Consider the following 23,343-nt stretch of genomic DNA (forward strand, 5'->3'; position numbering starts at 1 on the left):
CAGACGACGGATCTTTTGAATTTGAAAAACATCTAAATTGGGGCAAAAAAAAATGTTTTCAGAGCTCTCACATAATTGCTTAATTGGTACCTAAGAATTAAGGCCAGAAAAAGGAAGGGAAAAATTTGACTAGTCTTAAGACCTTGACTCAGGTTACAATTAAATTGAGAACATGTAAAAGTGTAAGTGTTGATAAGATTATAAAGGTTGGAATGTTTGAGCTAATTTTATACAAAGAGGTTACATCAACTTTGCCTGAGTATGTTTCAAAATGTCTGACTGGGAATGCTTCTCTTGTCCAAAATTAGAAGATCAAGACCTATTGATAAAAATCTTAATGATAATTATGTTTAAAGGTATAAGAGGTGATGAAATTTACATGAAATTTTGTAGGAAAAAAACTGATGTTATTTCTATTACAGAACTGGTTAACAAAAATAGTAATTTAAATGATGGCTAATTTTATCTCAAGTCTTATGAAGTCTTGTAGGCAATCTAAATAATTATTGGGAATAAGTAACTAAATAGTTGTGAAAAAGATGAATGTTGGATGAACTTTAAACAATAATTATGTGTTATGGTGGTTACAGCTTCCAAACTCTTTTTGGTGACCTAAAACTTTAGAGTTTTGCTGAATTTTATGATAAAAATTCTTTGAGTATCATCATTTCCAAATAAGATAAAATATTAGACATTGATTGCTAAACTTACGTTTATCTACTTTTGGCTTTTCATCACAGGAAAACTAAAAGGTGTTTTGGGTCTATTGGTAAACATGTGTTTTATTAAAAGATTGTACTATAAAGTAACATGTTTCCAGAAATGATGAAGTAAGTGTTCATAAATTTTCCAAGCCACAAGATACTAATGTAAAAGAAAGTTTATAATTGTTTACTTAGTTTTTACTTAGAAATTAAGGTTTCTAAAGGTTAAAATTTCTAATTAGTATATGTGATTGAAGCTACTAAATATTAAGAAAAATATGTCTGTGTACAAGGAAAGTAAGATGTATAAAGGTACAAAGAATGGAAATATTTTGTTTGGTTAAGAAAGATAAATTTGTCCTCAAGTACTAAAGAGGAATTCTGGAAAAAGAGTTTTTGTATGGTCAAGTTGGCTAAGATTGAAATAAATTTAATTAAGTAAATGAGTTTTAATATCAGAAGTAAACTGGTACAAAATTATAATTTGGTCTTATTTCTCTTAAAAAGATAATCTTGAACTTGATAAAGAGGTTATAAAAGATTATTCTTTACCTTTGGGTAAGTCTACCAAAAAGACAGAAAAAAAAAAAAACTGTTAAAATAATTTCCTACGTTCAAAAGACTGAGGTCTCTCTATTAAGGTTTTTGGACTGTTAGTGCTCTGTTTGCTTTGATTGTTTATATTTTTGACAATCTCCCCCAAAATTCATATCTTAAAGTCTTTTTTTTTACTTTTATTTCTTTGAGAATTTTCAAAGGGCCCTGGAACTTCTCAAAGAAATTTGCTCTCTTCCTATAAGGGGAAAGATACTAAACTTATTAGGCTTATTCAGTATGTTCAATTACATGGAAAGCATTGTCAGACAAGTGATGATAAGCCTGCTTAGGTGCTATTATGTGGGCAAATGTTATTGATATAGGTGTTTTAAAATTGTATAACATTACTGAAATTCTGATCTGTCCTGGTTATCAGTCATAATTCTGGTTATTATTATTTTAAAGTGTTGTATGTCACAAAATTAACCAAATTTCCTTGTCAATTGCCATTTTGAGGTCTTGTTGTTTACAGACTTATTTCTTTGCTCTAATGCTTTTGCAAAATATGTTTCATCTTCAGAGAAGTTCATGGAAAGGACTTTAACACTTACTCTAGAATACAAGTTTCTGACAAACTTTCTGATCATAAAACTGAACTTGGTAAGAAATTACAGAAATCTGATGGAGAGACTGATAACTTCATGAAGGTGCTAACAAAAAGATTGGGATCAAGAATGGATTACACAGGACTGAACCAACTGATAAGGATGATTATAATTTTTATGATTTTTCATTTGAAGTATTGCTGAATTTTTAATGTTTTGTTTTTTCAGATTTAAGGAAAACTTTTTCTCTTTTCTCCTGAGCTAGCTATGATATATAGCAATTTGGTAAATGATACTTTTGTAAGTAAAATTAAAATATTTATCTTTTTCTCTCTACCTGATCCCTCCAGGATTTGGAAACTCTTAGTAAGTGAGTATTGTTGTTTTCACGGCAATATAGTTATTTGCATAAGTTCAATAAGAATCTGTTCTCCTTATAACAGAACACAATTAGAAATACTGGTTATATTACCAAGGCTGTGACTGGAACATCATATTTGCGATATAACCATACAGCTTTTGAGGAATGAAGATTGGACTTTATGGAATAAAGCCACATGGAACTATTGGCCTGGTACCTTATGTTCCAAGCAGCACTTACCAAGATAAGTAAAGAATGTCACTTATCTGGCAGGTACAAGGAACCTCGAAATATTTGGGGGGAACCTCGGAGGAGAGGAATTCACCCAAATCTGTAGGTATTGCAGGCAAAGTCTGATGACAAAATCCTTGGCTTGGCTTTCCTGGCCTCGAGAGTCCTTTGAAGTCCAATGTGAGATTCCTTATAAAAAGTTCCAGCAAAGCAGATTTAAAAGAGCCTATGTGATCAACTGCTATTCTTGCTGTACTTATGTAAATAATTGGGCCAACTCTATTGGACCTAGACTTATTTTGCAAACTAGTTAGTTTTAATTTGGCTATCTTAATAAAAATGAGAGTGATTTTAGAAAGAAAAATTATATTTCAGTAAAAACTATAGTATACATTTGCGGACATTAGATCCTAGTTTTGTTGTCTTTTGAGGTTTTTGTTTTATATCTGTTGACTGGACTGGATCCTGATTTCTTCTAGTCTCCTGAAATATCTGGCTACAGATGTCCAAACTAACGTTTTTGATTTTTTCCATCATTTTCATTTAAAATCACTGAGAACTGAACCTGCCCTTTTTCCTGAAGCCTTACAAACTGAAGCTGATGAACTTGATATAAACTTAAGAGATGACCTGACGACACCATCAGAGACATTTTAAACTGCAAAAGATACTTTGATGCTGACATCTAAAATTCTTCTTCACTGGCTGTCCTCTGAACTCAAAAACTGGTTTACAATTTGCTCTAACCATTAACCTTGTTTTTCTTTCGTTTACACAAATATGCTTTTGGAGTCTGCCATGCTGTTGGCACAATTTGGAAATGCCGTGGATTCTTAACTTCTGCAGGAACTCCTATTGCTAATGGACACTTAATTGCAGCCTTATTACAAGCTATTCACCTTCCTTCAAAAATTGCCAGTGTTCATTGTTCAGCCCATACTAAGGAGACTGATGTCATATTTTTAGGGAATGACAGGGATGACAGAGCTGCTAAACATGCAGCTCACTATGGACCCCCTTATCCGTTTTCCACCCAATTCTTAAACCTGCCTTTATCCCTGACTGATGTTATTAACTATCAGGCAAATGCCCCACAATCTGAAAAAGACAATTGGATACAAAAGGGTGCCAAACAATTATCAGATGGATTATACATTGGACCAAATGGACTTCCAGTAGCTCCTTTTCTTTTGACTTTTTGGCTTGCACTTATCTCCCACCAAATGGGACATATGTGCAAACGGGGGATAGTTAAGGAACTAAAAGACAATTAGTTTTGCCCTGGCATCCATAAAATTTCTGACCAAATCCCCTCCCAGTGCACAACTTGCAAATCTTACCAAGTCTCTGGGAGAAATCAGTGTGATCCAGGAAGTCCTCCCAGGCCCACGCTGCCTTTTGCGGCACTCCAAATGGATTTTATAGACTTCCCTTCAGCTTTAGGTTACTCTTACTGTTTGGTTATTGTCTGCATGTTTAGTGGATGGACTGAATGCTAGCCGACCAGACATGCAGATGCCACAACAGTGGTAAAGAAATTAATAACTGAAGTTATTCCTCGCTTTGGCATTCCTTTATGGATTGAATCAGACCAAGGAACTCATTTTACAGCAGAGATAAACCACTTGCTTGCAAAAACTCTGGGGTATTCATTAAAATTTCATACCCCATATCACCCTCAGTCATCAGGGCAAGTGGAACGTAAAAATCTAGATATAAAAAGAACTCTAGGAAAAGTCTGTCAAGAAACTGGACTTAAATGGCCAGAGGCTCTGCCCTTGGCCCTTATGAAGATTCAAAATACTCCAAATAGAAGGCATGGACTGACTCCTTTTGAAATAGTTTTTGGACGTCCGATGCCTACTGGCGTCTCTAAACCTTCAATTCCTGGATTAAATGAATATTATGGGAACTTAAGTGAACAATTTGATGCTATGACTTGTTATATACAAAAATTAACTAGTATACTTGAAGCATATTGTCAACAGGTAAAAGAGGCATGGCCACCACCTTCTGACAAGCCTTGCCATCCCTTTCGACCAGGAGACCGGGTGTACATCAAGGTCTTTAGAAGAAAACACGCACTGTCACCTCGCTGGGAAGGACCTTATGAAGTCTTACTGACGACCTGCACTGCCATCAAAATAAAGGAAAAATCTTCCTGGATTAATGCGAGCCATGCCAAAATAGACCCAGAACATCGCTTTCAAGACAACTGGGAGATAATCCCCACAGGTGACCTTAAACTAAGGATTTCGAGGGCCAAAACCCAGGCCCCAGAAGCAGCCGACATCACGAAGTAGACAGCTTTTCCAAGATCACGGATCAAGAAAACCTACTTTGACCCATTTCCTCCCCCTTGCTTCAAAACTCCCTATATATATACACACTCACACACACAAACTATTAGTGGATATATATATATATTTTTTAATCATTTATTAGAAAGCTGACTGGAGAGTGCTGGTCTCTATCTGTCCCTCTTCCCCTCTCTAAGTCTCCGCTATGGGCTCTTTTCCGATCTGTGTCTTGCTTTTACTAACCCTCTCCTTTTCAACAGGTCGGGCACAGACCAAACACCCCCTTATGCCAGTTTACCAAGCCCTAGCCACGCTAACTAATCAATCTGACTGTTGGTTATGTCAACAGCTAGATAGTGCAAAAGAACCTGAACTAGTCTTTGTTCCTGCTGATATGAACACCTGGTAGACTAAGTACGGAAAATGGATGAATAACAGAGTATGGTATCCGCAACAAGGGAAACTTCACTCTGCTTCTTCTCCTGGTGAGTCACTTGGGCCCCAGAAAGACTACTTAGAAGGTCAAGGACTGTCTCTTGCCCAAGTACAAGCAATAGGTGAAAGTTTTTCCCTCTGCATTGAAAGTAAACATGGCGCTGGACCTTTCCTGGGTGACATACCGAGACAATATTGCAGTCAAACTCTGTGGTTTGATTCCGCAGGTGGCATCTTCAGAACTCTCAAGGGAATTGTAAGTGACTCTATCACTACTCCCTCTGGCACAAACATTTGCCAAATCACCAAGTGCTCTGGATGGCCTACGAGCCACCCGTGTGCAACTTGGGGTAACGCAGCTATCCGCATGGTTAGGCTGCCCAATGCCACAGACTATATATGGGTGGATCAAAAATCTGGACTCACCTGGTCAGGTGACAAGACCAGGCTTTATAGCTGCCAAAATCAGACTGCAGGCCTCCTGTACCAGCTATTCCGCAATCTATTCTGTTCTTGCAGACTGATAGGAACTCATGGGAAATGGAGATGTTTAGGTAGTAACAATGAAAGTGGCACAGATCATGAAATAGTCCAGATCCTGGGAACTACAGACTCAATTCTAACCTTGTCTTTAAACTACACTGGTCTTTTCATTTTATGTGGCAACAAAGTGTATAAAGGATTCCCACCTAATTGGTCAAGACGATGCGGACTTGGATACCTGGCTCCTTCTGTCACCAAACACTCCACCTTAAATGCTAGCCAAATTACAAACTTGGGTTCATTTGTTCATAAGATTGTGCCACATAAACGTGCCAGTCGAGAAATCGTGGAAAATCCATTTGTGTATCACAACTCCAAGTTCTTTTCAGCCTTGAGAGTCCTATTCCCCAGCTTTGGAGATTATGAGTTGGAAAAGGCAATATTAAATCTCTCTATGGTAATGGAGCAAGAGTTCAACACCACCATGCAAACCTTGAACATACTCCAGTCAGAGATTAACAGCCTAGCGTCTGTGGTGCTCCAAAATCGACGTGCTCTGGATGTGCTCACTGCCCAGCAAGGAGGAGCATGTGCAATCATTGGAGAAAAATGTTGCTTTTATGTGAATCAAACAGGTCAAGTAATATCTAACTTAAATCTATTAAAAGAGAAGATTGACATTTTTCATTAGATAAACGAAGCTCACACATTTTATTGGACTGACTTATTTCCAGGATTGGGGGACTGGTTTAATGGAGTGTGGGGAAATGTGCTCCGATTTGTTCTTCTCTGCCTGTTCATCCTCATTCTAATCTACGTTCTTTTCTCTCTTTGCAGACTTCTTATCACTCGGATACTAACACGATTTCTCTCTCCACAGTCACCAGCTCAGCTTTTAATATGTGAAACTTCTAGGGAAGTTTCAGAGGAGGGAACTGATGGTGCTCAGGGCAAGCTGCCCCAGGAAGCACCACTCTGGTTTGCGGATTATTTCGAGCTGAAGACAATAGGACATTTGACCTCCCCCACTAACTGCCTAAAGAATCTGACATGGTGGCTCATTCCTGGAACAGATCTTCTATCATGATGGCTATAAAGATAATGTAAAATAGATGTTACAATGGGAGGGGCACCAAGCCCCTTTTATCAAAAAAACTCTATCTCTCCCTGACCAAATTATCAATAGATGACCCTGAAAAGAATTGTCCTTCTGCTCTCTGAAGTCCCAGGCCACTACCCACCCCCAACACGTTCCTTCGCCTTTAGCTGCAATACTTAAGCAAGCAGCTTAGACAGAGGGACGAGTTGCTCATTTCTGAGTTTCTCCCATGTATACATGTTATTAAACTTGGTATTATTTTCTCCTGCTAACCTGTCTTGTTAATTATTTGGCCAGCCATAAGAACCTTAAGGGAAAGGGCAGAGGAGGAGTCTCCCTCTTCCCCCTACACTACCAAATGCTATTTTCTCCTTTCTATTTCAAAGCTCTTAGACATACATTATCTCACTGAATTCTCATAACACTGTTGAGGGTTCATAGACAGGAATTGAGACAGATGCAGAAATGGAGACCCAGGAGGGCTAAGAGAATTTCATGGGATCAGAGAATTTGTAAGTGTCTGGCCTTGGGCTAGAACTAAGGTCTTGATTTGCCAAAGGCAGTTCCAGTTAACACAGTTCCAATTGACCAAGCATAATTATCAAATAATCCCCTTCATCTCCAAAGAGAATTGTACTGATTCCATGATCACCCTAGCTGGATAACACATCCCCAAATCCCAGTCTAATCCCCGTTCCCCCGCATTCAACTGAGTTTAGATATATCTGCTCCTTCGGGAAATGAACATCTCGCCTCAGCCAGGACCACTTTTGCTGCTGCAGAGCAGAGAGGAGATAACGCCCGGGTGTAGTCACTGCCACCTCTGCACTTATAAAGCTTCTGCTTCCTGTAGCTTCCTCCCAGGCAATGGCTCCTTTTCAAATTACTATCAAGAGTATTAATTTCTCAGACATCACGCTGAAAGATGTCCTGAAGTTTAATTTTTTCTATCAATATTTCTCCCCAAAGCTGCAGATTTAGGAAAGTCTAAATCATTAATTATATATAAAGATCAAAGAACTCACGTTAATTTCTACTCACTGGACAGTTTACTAGTTCAACTGAATTCCATTAAGTTTCATTTTATTATTAATAAATATCAAAGGTTTTTATCAAGTATTCAAAGAATTTCATTTTATCCTTCTGTTTCCTTTAAAATTTGAATTTAAATTTAAATCATCTGTTCCTTGTGAGCACAACATACCATGCTTATCGGTCCAGGCTGAAGGTTGCAAGTTTCATGTGGGATCAGGCTGGGTCTTATTAGCATCAGGCTTGTGAATGGATATAGCAGATAGCTGACAATGCGAAATGGAGCCCAGCAAACCAGTCTTCAGCTCGGTTAGCAAAACGAAGTACAACTAAATACAAGCCTCTTACATGCAGATGGCTCTTCCTGGTTTTTGCATTTGTTTGAGTCTCCTAACATCTTTAAAATATAAACAGGCCAGGTGTTACCAAATGTCTTAGGGCATAGAAATCAGGCTTTAGCTCTCTGGTCAACCTGATCAGCAAGTTCAGCCAAAGATCACATAAAGAGAGAGCCCAGGAATGCTCCTTGTGCACAAGTATGGATGTGCAACTGCCCTGTGCAACATAGGTTCTTCCACTCTTTTTCTTTTTCTTTTTCCTGTCCATCCCCCTTCTTCCTGAAGCTCTTATGTTTGCCCATTGAGGCTTTCCAGCATTTCTTCTAGCTGGACTATCTTCCTATTTCATGTCACCTCTAAGCTCTACTCAGCTTCTCCTTCTGTGCAGGCCATACAGGTGACCTCCAGCCATGGCCGGGGATTCCTGAGAGGACCTGGCCACCTAGCGGTGAGGGATCCACCTGTGGCACATGGTCTTGTGGAGCACACGGACAGAGGCCTGCCCTGAGGCACCGGGAATGTCACGGAACAGACAAGATGTAGGCTCTGGTCTCCCAAAGCTTCCGGCCTACTTAGGTAAGCAAGCATTAGGAAACAAGTTGAAGTGTGCGGCAATTCACGCGTCCTTATGAAACAACGAAGCATGGCGGCCAACAGTCCAGTGAGTTGGGGAGTTCTGCCTCTGAGGAAATGACAGTTAAGCTGAGGAATAAATAGGAATGGGAGTTGGTCAAGAAAAACTCGTCAGGGTTGTGACGACTCCTAGAGAAGTAATTTTAACAGTAAGATGCACTGGCTCTTTCTCAGTCAAGTCTTTCACATATCAGCATTGTCTTATTTCAACACCTTGATTTGTTGTCATCCAGCCTCATTTCAGGGATTCTGATTCCAAACTTGGTCCTACGTCATAGGTCGTAGTAAGTATCAGCTCATCCCTCAGCGATGAGCCACAGTTCCAGTGTTTCTCAGGATTCTACTTTTGTCCAGAGAAATAAGGTATAAGTGACTTAAAAGGCAAATAGCACTTAAGTGTGAGCTGTGAAAATATCCCATAGGGCCAGAGATCAAAAAAGGATCAAGCAGCATGAGCATCAAGAAGGCGCAGCTCCAGGCTCTCCAAGCCAGCCTCTGCTTGCAGCAAGACCCTGTGGCCTGAGGAAGCCTGGCCGCAGGCTCCAAGCTGACCTGCACAGTCGGCATCGATGGCTATCGGGAGCTGTCAGCCAGGACAAAGTGCAAGTGACACAGCAAAAAGTTCAGGAATACAAGATTCAGAGAAGGTCCCAAATAGGAGGCTTGCATATGAGCAGAAAGGCTTGTGTGAGAGGCACAGAGTGACGTGCAAAGGGCCCAGGATTTGGGGGTCAGCAACCTGGGATTAACCCCGGGTGTCACTCCCTCACTGAGACACTTAGAGGCAGTGTGGGTAATGCAATCAATACCCAGCTTGGCACTTGGTAGTATGCAGTAAGCAATAGATCTTTTCATTATCAAGAGTTGTTAAAAGGCCAGACTGAGTTTAAGAGCCATTCAGGCAGGGATGGGTAAACAGTCAGAAGCACAAACAACACACAACAGATGCAGTCTTGAGCAGGCAGGGCAGCAGGCTGGGAAGACGGAAACGCACTATTTATCAGGGCTCTTCTCTCCCAGAAAAGTCATTAGAGGCACAGTGGAAAAGGATGCATGCACAGACACCCAGACCCAAGCCACAGCAGCAGCCCAGACAGGTGAGATCCTCCTGACACCACGTCCGTGAATCCTGCAGGTCCAGCACCCAGGATTCTGCAGCTACCACCCTGCTCATGGCCAGTGACTCACCCTCCGCTTCCAGGGACCAGCTGGTCTGAGGGAGACACGGCAGTAATTAGAATAATTAGGACAAATCATCACAGTGAATTCATGAATCACCAGCTTTGCCTTGAGCACTACGGTGGGTTTAACAAAGAATGCACCCCCAGAAACGCCACAGACAATAAACATTCTTGAACTCCTGTGGCACTGTTCATGTCCAGGGGACAGTTCATTAAGAGGGAGGCATCTCTCCCTGTTCCAGATTTGGCTGATGCGGTCAATTTGGACACTTAATGGATTTTTTGAAGACAAGATCCTGGAGGTTAGACAGTGTGACGGCGTGAAGGCAGTACAAATACAATTACTGCAGTTGAACCACACACAAATGTTCTCCCCCTCGAAAGAAGGAAAGACAAAGAAAAAAGACCACAGTGTTCGTTTCCCTTCACTCTGATTTCTGAACTACAGGACAGGTTCCAACATTTTCGCAGACATTACACTCTGATGTGTGGCCATATTCCATTCCCCAGAAGGCAGTGGTGCAAAGCACTGAGAATACTCAGACCTACAGTAGAGACACTGTGCTGGGTATGTTCTGTATTTGTTTCTATTTAATATTCACAGTAATCATATAAAGTAGATACGATCTCCAGATTACCGAGGGGAAAAGTGAAAGTGGGATTGATTGTGTACCTTGCCCAAGGTTACACAGACAGGAAATGATGGACAGGACTCTGGTGGAGGCTGTCTGACATCAGCCTACACTCCTTCCAACACGAGTCCACGTGTCCCTGTTTCTAGCTCCACCTTATTAGGAATCAAGAGCCCATTGCACCTCTGCTGTGGGGCATTTGCCTGAAAATTAAAGCCTGAATAGCTATGAATTAAGGCATGAAATAAAACATTCGAGACTCTGCATTTGGAAGATTGTGTAAAATCTCCACGTGTGTCAGAGTGTACCTCAAATTCTGCTCCTCCTGCCCTCTGAATTCCAGAAAGTCAAGACACTCTGAGTTGCTGATGTTCAATCCAGAAAATTAATTCTGAAGAAGCAAACAAGAAATCCCTATTTTTTCTAGTTGTCAATTATATTCCAGACCAACATCTATAAATATCAACAGTCTTGGAAGCCCAGTGTGGAAGAAAGAGCCTCCAGAAAGCCTCAGGTCAGCGGGGCCATTGCTGTCGACCTTCCAGGGCTGGCAAGTAATAGGTACTTGCAAGGTGGTGATAAAGCCATCTAGGAGGAATTGAAGATGGTTGACACAGATGACATTCCTCATGAGGACAAGCTCACATTCTGTGATCTAGCCAACGCAGGTGCGTGAAAAACAAGTTTTAAAAAAATACCTTCAAGTTCTTAACGACTTTGGAGAAATGGCATAATTACCCATCACACTGCTTTCTCTCAAATTCCAATGATTTTGAGATAGATGATGACACCCATGTGTTCTTCTTATCTTTCAGGAAGAAGAACTAGTATTATACAAGTTTCCTCATTTAAATCCCATAACAAAGTTATAAGGTAAGACACTATTTATTCCCATTATGAAGAAAAACAGAAAGAAAAAGAGAGGCTTGCAGAGATTAAGCAATGCTAAGAAGGCCACAGTCAAACACTGTTAGAAATGGGATTCACAATCGGCTTGAATGATAGAATTTCAGGCACCTGAAAATGACTGTGTGTGTGTTTGTGTATATGTACGTGTGTGTACATGTATATATAAAAGTACATACTTTGAAGAGTGGAATGATTTCAGTGTTTTTCACATCATACCACATTACTTCGTCTAGATTTATGATGTCACCTCCCAGCTACCATCTTGAAATGTGACTTTTTAAAATACAGTAATGACAGTGTAATTTTAAAACTATAAGGGGGCCTAGAGATCATAATAGCTGAATTATTCTTTATTTTAGAAAGAAGGACTCAAAGCCCCCAAGGCAGTGCTCAGTTACACACGACCCACAGTGAGCTAGTGGTGAAGCCAAGACTTTCATCAAATGAGCTGCGTTCCAAGCTCAGCGTTTCTCCTGCCCTTAATATCCTGCCCCAAAGGCGGCAAAGCATTAACACACACACACACACACACACACACACACACCAGTGAAAGAAAAGCTATTTTTTTACCCCAGACTACCTTTCTTTTTACTGAAATCTCCACTGATTGTTCTCCTGGAACGCCCAGGTATTCACTCTATTAGCATCCTCACCAGGGGAAAAAGAAAAGATGATTAGAAACACAAAGGGGAAGAAAAGCCAGGAAATCTCCCACTCCTGCCTGCTGCTTTGAATGCCTACTACGATTCCCTCCGCTTGCTTTACTTATTCCCCTGCGCTCCTTGCCAAGAAACCCATTCATCCCTCGCCTATTGTAGGCACTAAGAATCCTTGCCCGCACGGAGCTCCCTGCAGGCGGACCTGCCGCTCGAGATGCGGGCAATTTCCCTGAGAGGGAGGGGGAAGGGAGGGAAGGAGGCAGCCACCAGGAAAGGGGATGGAGGCTCCCCCGCGGAACCTTCTATTACCCGCTTTTCCTCTGTCCTCAGAAAGATAAAAGAAGTCAAGGAGGAATTCAGTGACAATTCAGCCAAACACCAAGGCAGTCACAAAATAATAGCTGCCACAAGAAGAAGGGATGAAGAACGATTCATCACCGGAGGCCCCCAGGGCGGCCAGCGCCCGCGCGCGCTCTGCGCAGCCGCTTTGCGAGGCCGCGCTTCGTGTGCAGCCCTGGAGCCAGCCCAAGCACTGGAGAATTAGAGAAATTAAAAGGATCGTCCACGGGCCCCATGCTTAGTCTCCTCCGACCCTTGCCTTGTTCTGCTTTAGGCATTTGTCGAGTTTGTGCTTATGTTCCCTCTGGGGGCGCAACTGCAGCCGGAGAAGAACGGCCGGGCAGATGAAGTTCTACTCAAGGTGCTGGTTGACTTTGGCTGAGGCTGTAGGCTTGGCCTTCCGCCGTCAGGAAAAGGTCGATCGCCTCACAGGCGCGCCGTGTGCCTCTCAGGGCTGGATGGAGGGTCTCTTACTCGAGGACTAGGGGGCCGACGGTCACATGCACAGAGAGGACCTCAGCCTGGGTCTTCCTTGGCCACTAGGAGCACAGGCATCCTTGACTAAGTTACTTCTCCCCTTTGAAGCTCAGTTTCCTCCTGTGTTAAATGAAGTTTTGGTCTAAGGAAGCATTTTTAGATATAAAACCCATCTCCAAAGAAAAATTTATAACAAAACCTTACATGTGGAACAAATGCAAGTGAATCTGGTTGGAGCAGCAGGAAGACAGGCTGGGTGCACCACGGAGGCACTAGTGCCAGAGCTCTGAAAAGCCCTTAGGATCGTGTCAGCAATGACAGAGTTGTTCAGAGAACGTGAGATACTCTCATTTTATATTATACTTAACATAATATTTGGAAAACAATCGTTTCAAATCTAACTCTTGATTACTGAAGCCGTCAATCAAAATATAAGGCATTCTGTGTCCCCATCATGTAAAACACTCAGCCATCACTCTCTATACACTTAACTTGGACGTATTTTCCTTCATAGTACTTACAATTATTGACATTATATTGTGAATTTATTTGCTTATGTGTATATCATATGTTTCTCTCATTGGATATACCCTCCATGGGGACCAGGATTCTGTCTGTTTTGTTTAGTCATCTAGCACTTAGAATAATGCCTGGTGCATAATAAATATTTACTGAATATGTATCTGGATTTCCCAGAATTTCACTGGACTTCTTTGCCCCTAACTTGTATATATATGTAGTCAACTTAAAGTCTGAGCAGTGAGATGCGCATTCATTTGCCTCTTGAAAGGGTCATCTGCTTTGAGGGAAAAGAAAGTGAAACTTTTAATTTCCAAAGAATGCCAATTCTATACAATTTGTCATACTAAAAAATCCTCATCCTCTTCATAAAAATTTTAGAAACACAAGGGGATCTCAGCGTGTAATCCAGTAGAAGGCTGACACAGGCAGAGCAGCAGCAACTGGTTGGTGGGCTGCCCCCCTGGCCCCGGGGTGGACATGACCGGGGAGCATGAAGCACCCCTGGGTGAACTGAGCCCCGGGAGGATTGAGCTCTACAATCAGCAGCAAAAAGCAGGCAGTCGCAGGCTTCAGCCTCCAAGAGCTTTGATTGCATTCAAGTAGAGTCTGACAATTTGGAAAAGTGTGAATTGCTGGATTATTAACACAGTTGTTCAAAAAGATCTGGGTGCTCTTGGAAGATTTCTAGCCACTCCCAGCAGTGATGCTGGCCTTTCCCTGTGGAGGGGCATTGTGCAGTAGGAGGCTAGGCCGGCTTTACAGCTGTGTTAAATTCCAGAGCAGTTCTACTCCTCAGTTGTTCTGGGTATTCTGCAAATTACTAAACCTGATCTATAAAACAGGGTTAGGCATAGCTCCCTGGTAGGAGTTTGGATAATTGGAAATAATGTTAACAAGGCATCTAGAGCATTATTATTTTCTACCAACTATTTCTATTACTACAGTTGATGTCAAATTAGGAGATATGACTTATATATTAATTTCAACCAACATAAATAGGCATTCCACGTGATCACAAGACAACATAAACCAAGGATGAAATGTCAAACTTCTAAAACTTGAATATAGACATCACTACCCACAACATACAAGGTAAGCGAAAAATATTTTCTCTATCTATCCTTTCCCTTTTTTCCCTCTTCGTTTTGCTTCACTTTTCAAATTGACAGAAAAAGTCCTTTCTCATTTTTCTCATATTCAATTCACAAATATTTATGATAGTCTTACTATATGACCAATGACGTTAACACATTCTAAATTTGTTTCAAATGTATTTTAAATATCGAAAATATGCCCATGTAAAAAGTTTTCACTTATAATTTAATTTCAAGATGGTACCTGAATCACAAAGTATAACACAGCCCTTTGATAGTATTTTCACTTTCTCTATAGAAGGCAATATGCTTAATGGCTAAGCATGGAGAAAACCGGAACTGTCACTTACAAGCTGTGTGAATTTGGGAAAGTTAATAATCTTTCAAAATTTAGCATAGGGGGCCAGCCCCGTGGCATAGTGGTTAAGTGCGCGCGCTCCGCTGCTGGTGGCCTGGGTTCAGATCCAGACGCACACCGATGCACCGCTTGTCAGGCCATGCTGTGGCAGTGTCCCATATAAAGTAGAGGAAGATGGGCATGTATGTTAGCTCAGGGCCAGTCTTCCAACGCAAAAAGAGGAGGATTGGCAGGGATGTTAGCTCAGGGCTGATCTTCCTCACAAAAAAATAAATAAACAAATAAAATAAAATTTAGTATAACTGTAAAATGGTTCCCATAGCCCCCTCTTGGATATGCTATAAAAATGAAATTAAAGAATGCATATAAACCAGTTAATATAGAGCTTGACATGTTATAAGCTCTCAAAGAATGTTTATTGCTGTTATTATCCTTATTATTTTATTATTGTTTCATTTTTATCATAAATACTACAAAGTAGATGTTGAATAAATGGTCCTATCTTTTAAAAATCTGGCAGATAGCAAGAATTTTATTTTTGCACTGAAAGTAAATAATGTGGACTTTTGATTCATGCCATTTGAGCAAAATACTGTTTGTTCCAAACACTATTAAATTTTTCAAAGTTGACCTTTAAAGAATTAAAACAGAATGATGTCTACATAATAATAAATATCTGGGTGTAAAGGAAAACATTAATGATGTATATGGATTTTCCCTAGCATATGAGTTCAGTTTCCTGAAGATAATTATGTACTTTTTTACTGTACAAAGACTTAAATGTTTTAATGTCTTAGATCTAGTCGTATAACAAGTATCATCATCAAGATGTATTCACCCAAAATACAAATTTCTCAAGGAAAGTCAAAACTATGAATGATTTTTATCAATCAAAAGATTTATAATTGCTTAAAGAAAGATCCAAGGATGTGAAACAAAGGTTGGGTTGAGAGCTGACAATCCTTCATGGCCTAGAGATTCTCATGATTGTCTTAGAATCACAGAGGTTGGAGTGAGAAGAGCTCTTACCCAGGAGGAATATAGCATAAGGGTTAAGAACGTGCACTATGGAAGCCAGTAGACTTGGCTTCAAGCCCAGCTCAGTCATTTATGAACTCTCTCTGCACAAGTTACTTAACATCATTAAGCTTCAGTTGCCTCAACTATAAAATGAAGCTAACAACACCAACCTCACAGGGTTGTTAGGGACATTAAATGAAAAAATGGATCGAAAATGCTTGGCACAATAGCCGAGCTAAGACTAGAACCCCAATCGCTTTCCTGTAAGATCATACTTGTTCAAAACGTGATAGGATCAGCATCAGAGGAAGTGCGGTACAGTATTCTTCCAGAAAAATAATACATTTGTTGAAATACTGAAGTTGAAAGACATTTAACAAAAGCCGAATAGAAGATAAATGTTAATACTAAATATCACATTCTAGCACGAACATGAAAAATAGTCCATATCTCTTACAAGATCATGATCCTTTTGGTGGGTTTGGTTGTTTTGTAGGTGGGAGGTTGTTTTTATTTTGGATTTTTGTTGTTGTTGTTCTATTTTGTTCTATAAAAGATATATATATATATATATATATATATATATATATATATATATATGAAACAATATGATTTAAGATTTCACTTATTTTGCCTTGCATTTTAGGCTCTGCTGAGAAACCTTTAACACAAATAGTCATGGTGCCGGAACATATGATCATAGCTGCAAAAGCAAATATCTGGATACACCGGCAGCACTGGCTCCATCTAGGAGCTCATAGCCACACATTTCCTGGAAGTCTACTTTCTGGCTTTTCTTCTCTGTCCTACTGGCATCATCCTCCCAGGACTCCAGTGAAGAGAAGGTCGGCCACAATCCCTAATGCTGAGTTGAAACTCAGTCTATTCTGCTGCTTTCCTGAGTTGCCAAAGGCCAGTTCTCATTTGGAAGGGGAGTTACCCATCCCTGGTGTGGGGGAAGAGGGAGAATCCCCCTCTGCCTGTTCCCTTAAGGTTCTTCTGGCTGGCCAAATAATTAACGAGACAGGTTAGCAGAGAAAATAATACCAAATTTAATAACATGTATACATGGGAGAAACCAGGGACACTGCCTTTCTCAACATGATAGCAGAAATTCTCGTCTTAAATACCATGTTCAACCAATGACAAAGGAGGATGTTGGGGGTGGGGGGAGTCAGTTACAGGAGATTACCACTAAAGAACAGTAAACAAGAATGAGGTTATTATGCAGATTTAAGGCTTCACTTTCCACATTGATAGGTTTCTAGAAATGAGGCCATCCCCCCTCTTCCCAATACAGAGAGGGAGATACCTTTACAAATGGAGATTTCCCTTATAAATGTAAATGTTTGTCTGGCAACTCCTCTCAGGACCATCCAGAGAATGTGGCCAGAGAGACAGAACTTCCAATAAGATGGGTTTGTTGGTGCCTTTCCTATTGTAACATCTATTTTACATTATATTACAGCCATCAGATAGAAGATCTGTTCCAGGAAGGAGTTACTATCTCAAATTGTTTAGGCAGTTAGTGGGGGAGGTCAAATATCCATCAGAGAAAACAATCAAGGTAAAGAGATATATTTCAGGGTGGCCAAATCTTGATCTCCCACACTGGAAAATTCCTAAATCCTTTGGACCTTTTCTATCCCCACACCCCGCAAAGGATTTGGCATTCCATTTTGCTTACTCTCAGGAAAAGCCTGAAGTTTATTTTCTTAATATCACTTTCCTCAACACAAATGCCTCCCATCTCAGGGAAAGTGCTTCCCTTCAACTCACAACTAGTAATAACCAATCTCTCATCCCAGGAAGCAAGTGCCTCACCAAACTTGGCATGCCCTCTGGCCCAAATAAGACAAACAGAATATTCAATAGCTTTTTTATCAACATCAGGGGTTTTTCACTGAAAAGTATCCCTTGGGGTTTTTTCACTGAAAAGTATCCCTTGTGTGTTGTGGGCAAAACAACCCAGGGTGGGGATGGGACTGCCAACTGGTTGGGCTGCTCCAAAGTCCAAAGTAAAAATGAGCCTACACCTTCTGCTGTCATCTTCTAAAAACTCCACTCCATAACTTCCCCAGCTAATTTTTGGACAGTGGAGGAACATTTCCCAAAAAGAAGCAACTTGTTTTAGAGACTGCACTCTAAATCCACATATAGGGGAGATCACAAAACACACACAATACATGTACCTGACTGCGCAGGGGCACTTCTTGCTAATAAACCCAATTTACATGACTAATGAAAATACTTAACCTCTCAGTTCCAAGCAGTTTTCCCACATATTTGCATAACCACAGTGACTCCCTAATGACCCTTTTCAAGACTAAGGGAGGGTGTATTCCAAAGACAAATATCCCTGTATCCCCTAGGAAACCATCAAAAGGCAGAGCTTCAACAAACATAGGATGCAGTCCTATTGAATAGGTATTTTATTTTATCCATTTTATTTTATCTCAAAACCAGTAGTCACAAAAAACCTTGTTGTCCCGTAATCCCTTACTGATACTAGATGAAGTTGAAATGCATTCAGCAATGCCTATCAAGCATTTATTGAGAAACATACTGTACTATTTTTTATCCACAGAGAGAAAAAAATGTATACATGGCATAGGTTCTGGCCTTAAGAGGTTCACAGTCTACAAAAACAAATAGGAGAAGAACACAAATATGGCAATTCAAAGTTGAAAACAGTTGCCACAGCAGACACTAACAAGCTATGAATGTTCAAAAAAAGAAATTGCCTTGTTTGGAAAATCAGAAAATCTTCAAGAACAGGGGCATTTGAATTGGGCTTTGAAGCACTAAATAGGTTTACAGACATCTTGATAGAAAAGGTGGATGAATATTCCAAGTGGAAAATCTAACATGGTTAAAGTTATGAAAACTGGAAAGCATATAAAATGAACAGGGTATACTAAATTAGCTTGTCAGTTATTGGTAATGATAAAAAAATACAGAAGTAAAAAAAAATAATGTCTTACTTGAACACTCAAATACCATTCAATTGCCTTGTATAGAAATAATTTCATTTTATCCTCACCAGTAGCTACTAAAGAAAGGCAGATATTAACATCCATACTTTTCTGAGGAGGCAACTGAGAGCACAAAAGTCAGGTTACTTGTTTAAAATCACAAGTTATAGGCTTATCTTTGAGACAGGGAAAAGGCAGAACAACAAAAAAAAGCTGTCTCTTGAGCGCCAGACAGCGCAGCAGCAGAATGCAGCGGTCCCCCAGCATCCAGGATTATCATTAGCCCACGACTCACAAGTTCCAGGAGCTCTGCACTCCAGGAACATCGCCCCCCCTTGCCTGAACATCCCCTCCCCTTGCCTGAACATCCCCCTCCCCTTGCCTGAACATCCCCCCCCCTTGCCTGAACATCCCCCCCCCTTGCCTAAACATCCCCCCCCCTTGCCTAGCTAATCAGCAGTCTGGTCATGAGCTTGGCACCTGGCCTGCAGGAGATGGTCGCCTGGCCGGGAGACTGACCAGTCTCCAGCTGCCAAGATTCCCCCATTCAAACTGACCAATCCCCAGCTGCCCACTTCAACCACTATAAATCAGCACCCCGGACCCCCACTCAGGGCTGGTCAGTCCGTTTCCACCAGGTCAGCCCAGCCTGCTTTCCTTCCTCAGTCTCTTTCTAATCAGCCTGGCTTTTGTCTTCGATAAACTTGCATGATCTCTCCTGACCTGCTCTTGAATTCTTCTCTGTGTGAGGTCAAGAACCCACACTAAGGAGCAGGTCTCACCCGGGACCCCAGTCCCACCCAGTCCAGTATCACCCCGACAATTCACTGATCTAATTCATTTGAAGTATTCAGCAGAGTGCCTGATATTTAGTCAGTGCTCAAACGATGGTAGCAACGGTTGCTGTCATTAGTAGTAGCCAACCCGGGAAATCAGAAATTCAAAATCCTTTTAGAGGCCGGGCTCCTCCCATCAATGTATGTTGTTTCTAATTAAATAAATACATATTTGAATCAAGTGTTCAATTGACCTAATTGAAAAACTTCATCAATTTAGAGCTTCTAAATAAAATTAGTCTTAAGGGATGCATTACAAACTGAACAAGTAGTTAACATTAGTATTGAGAGTGAATTTCTCTTTAATAAAGACTCCAGCTCTGCCTAGGTGAAGACACAGGCAGGTAAGTAACACGAGAATGAAGTCAAGAGCTCCCTAGAAGAAGGATGCCTTCCTGGAAGGTCTGGGGACGGGCGGAGTGGACATGGGCTCTGGTGCCACAGGTTCTGGTTCGGCCCCCACATGCCGTGTGTGATGGGTGATTCCCTGCAACCCACTGTGTCAGTGTCATCTGTGGTGTCCAGAGGGATAGCTGGTTGATTTCCCTTTTAGCTTTGGCATTCTCAAATCCTAGGTGTCACACATTATTGGCTTCTGGATTTAAGTCCAGAATTTGTGATTTGGGGATACGTTTTATATTAGCTGTAGGGTAAAGAGTACTTGCAATCCATGACAATTTTGTGAATGACATTTACTCATTTTTGTTTTGTGGTCGGGGCGTGTATATACACACATGTATATATATAACACTATGTATAGAGATGGCGCTGATCAAATAAAGAGCAGGATTCTAGTCTTAAGTGAGTGTTTCCAGGCTTGAATTCTCAGTGATCGGCAAAAGTATGCAAATTGCCCCTCGGTTTTCCCTAAATAAGGATTAAATTAGTAGGTATTGTAAATAACACCTCACAGAGCAAAACCAGGCTGAACAAATAGCTACATTTGGAAGCAGAGACAAGAGATGATGAAATGAAATGCAGCATAAAAACAATGCTCAGAACAGCTGAGAAGGACATAAAACAGCAAATCAGCAATGTTTATAATACATTAAGGGAAATGAAAGGAAATCATGAGACCATTTGCGTATATTGGCCTACAGAAAAGAGATGGTTGAGTTCATCTAGGCCTGCTCCTATAGTATTTAGAATCACGCAGTATGAAGAGTGCAGGACCAGGATTAAAGAGACATGGATGCTGGCTTATGTCTTGTCCCTGACTACTCATAAGTGATGGCAGTTCTCTCCTGGCATCAGTTTCTTCATCTGTAGAATGGAAGCACTATACCTACCTTTTGGATTTCTATGGGAATGTTATCCATGTAAAGATACTTTGTAATTTGTAAATTATGTTATGAATTTCAGTCATTAAAATCATCACCTAATTTTGTATAGAAAGACACATGATGCAATGCTATTATTGTACAATATAATATTCATTTTTCTTACAAAGAAATGAAACTCAATGAGGCTATAGTCATAAAGTAAATATAACAAGTACAATTTAATGATTGCTTAATGAATGCCAGGCATTATGTCCCTTTGTTCTTTATTTAATCTTTACAATGATTCTACAAGGTGAATTACGTTATTTCCATTCTACAAATTAAAAAAATGAGGCTTGAAGGAGCAAAGTAATTTTCCCCAAATCAAACAGCTTGTAAAAGGCAAAGATGAGATTTAAATCCAAGTAGACCTATTGTAAGGCTTATCAACTACTATCTTTCAATGCAGTAACATCGTAATTAAGTGTTTTACTACATGCAAGAAACTTTACCAGCCTAAAAGGACCGAGTGTGTTGGGGGCGAGGGGAGACACAATTCAGAGAGGATTTCGCCATGCACATGTATAATGTTACACAAAGAGAATCTCATTGACTAAGCAAGGGTCCCAAGCCCAAAGCTGGGGAACACCTGGCAGCCATAGAGAGCAAGTTGAAGCCAAGAGCCTGACAGCAAATTAAAACCAAAGTCCTTAGAACACCAGAGAGCAAAATGAGAGAAACCAAATTCAGTCATCACAGACACAGAACACATGTAAGCCATAAATTTAGAGGGAAAATATCCTGTCAGAAATCTGACTATATTTCACTATAATGAAATAATTATAATGAAAATGCTAAAGGATCTAGTGGAAAGTGGGACAACATAGGTGAAGAAATAGGGAAGCAGAGATGGAAACAATATAAAAGGATGGATGAAAATATTAGAAGTGAAAAATATAATAAGTGAGGAATTCATTTGATGGACTTAACAGCAGACTGTACAGAGCAGAGGAAAAGATCAATGAACTTGAAAAAACATCTATAGGAACTATTAAAATTGAAACACAAAGATATAAAAGAGTGAAATAAAATAGACACAACATCAGAGATCTGAGGTATAACATCAAACATCTAACATATGTGTAATTAGAGTTTCAGATGGAGAGTGGGGAGAGAATGAGGCAGAAGAAATATTTGAAGAGATAATACCCAAGAACTTTCTGAATCAGACATGAACAAAATGATGGACTCAGCATCTCCACCTCTTGCCTCTCCACAGAAATATTGAGGAACAAGCAGAATTTGTCAGAACTCTGAAAACAATCAAAAGTTGAAAGTAACCAAACAAACACTGAATCAAGAAAAAGGCACTTCAAAATGGTAGGCAAGTTTTGCGGCAATTTTATTTGCCCTTATGCCACCATCATCCCCTGCTCTTGGTGCAGGAGTGGTCTTGCTCTTGAAGCAGTGGGCTGAATTCCCAGTCTGGCACCCTGCTATGGTTCTGGAGGGAAAAAAGAAGATAGTATTTGCGAATACCATTTAGGTCAGTTCTAACCTTTCTGGGGCTACCTGAGAGACTGAGGCAAGGTGTTCATCTCTGTTTCACTTAACTCAGAACTCAGGCTGGAAAAGCAGCAAGCATTGGCCAAAAATACTGGAAACCAAACTAACAATCCTCAGACCCCTGTGTCAAGAGATTACAGTCCATGTATACAACAGGCTGCATGAAGTCCAGAGCAAAAGCTGAGGGGAGTTTCTTTAGGAAATTGAGACATTCAGAAGTAGCCCTGTGTGCTGGGAAGTTTAGAAAGCCACAGGTATGCCCAGGGCAAGACGCATGCTCAGTAAAGGATTAAGAAGACTAAGTTTTCGCCTTGGGCTGAAGCCTAGAGTCAGTAGAAACCTGGCTAAGTGTTTAAGGAGGGCATTAGCAAAGAGCCAGGCTTCAAACACTTAGAGAGATGAGATTCTCTCTCTCTCTCTTTTTTGTTTTGCTTGTTTTTCTGCTTTTCTTTTTCTGTTTTTTGTTCTTTTAAAATCAGTGAAATAAAAAATAGTTTTTTTGAAAAGATAAAAAAGTTGGTAAATCTTACAAAGGAAAAAAAAGAGAGAAGACAAAAACAACTAAAATCAGAAATAAAAGTAGGGACATTACTGTCAACTTTATAGAAATAAAAAGAATTATAAAATAATACTATGAACAATAGTAGACCAATAAATTTGATAACAGAGACAAAATGGACAAATTTCTATAAACATACAAATTAGCTAAACTAACTTAAGATGAAGTAGAAAATCTCAACAGATCTATAACAAAT

This window comes from Diceros bicornis, chromosome 10 (assembly GCF_020826845.1).
Source record: "Diceros bicornis minor isolate mBicDic1 chromosome 10, mDicBic1.mat.cur, whole genome shotgun sequence".
Classification (NCBI taxonomy): Eukaryota; Metazoa; Chordata; class Mammalia; order Perissodactyla; family Rhinocerotidae; genus Diceros; species Diceros bicornis.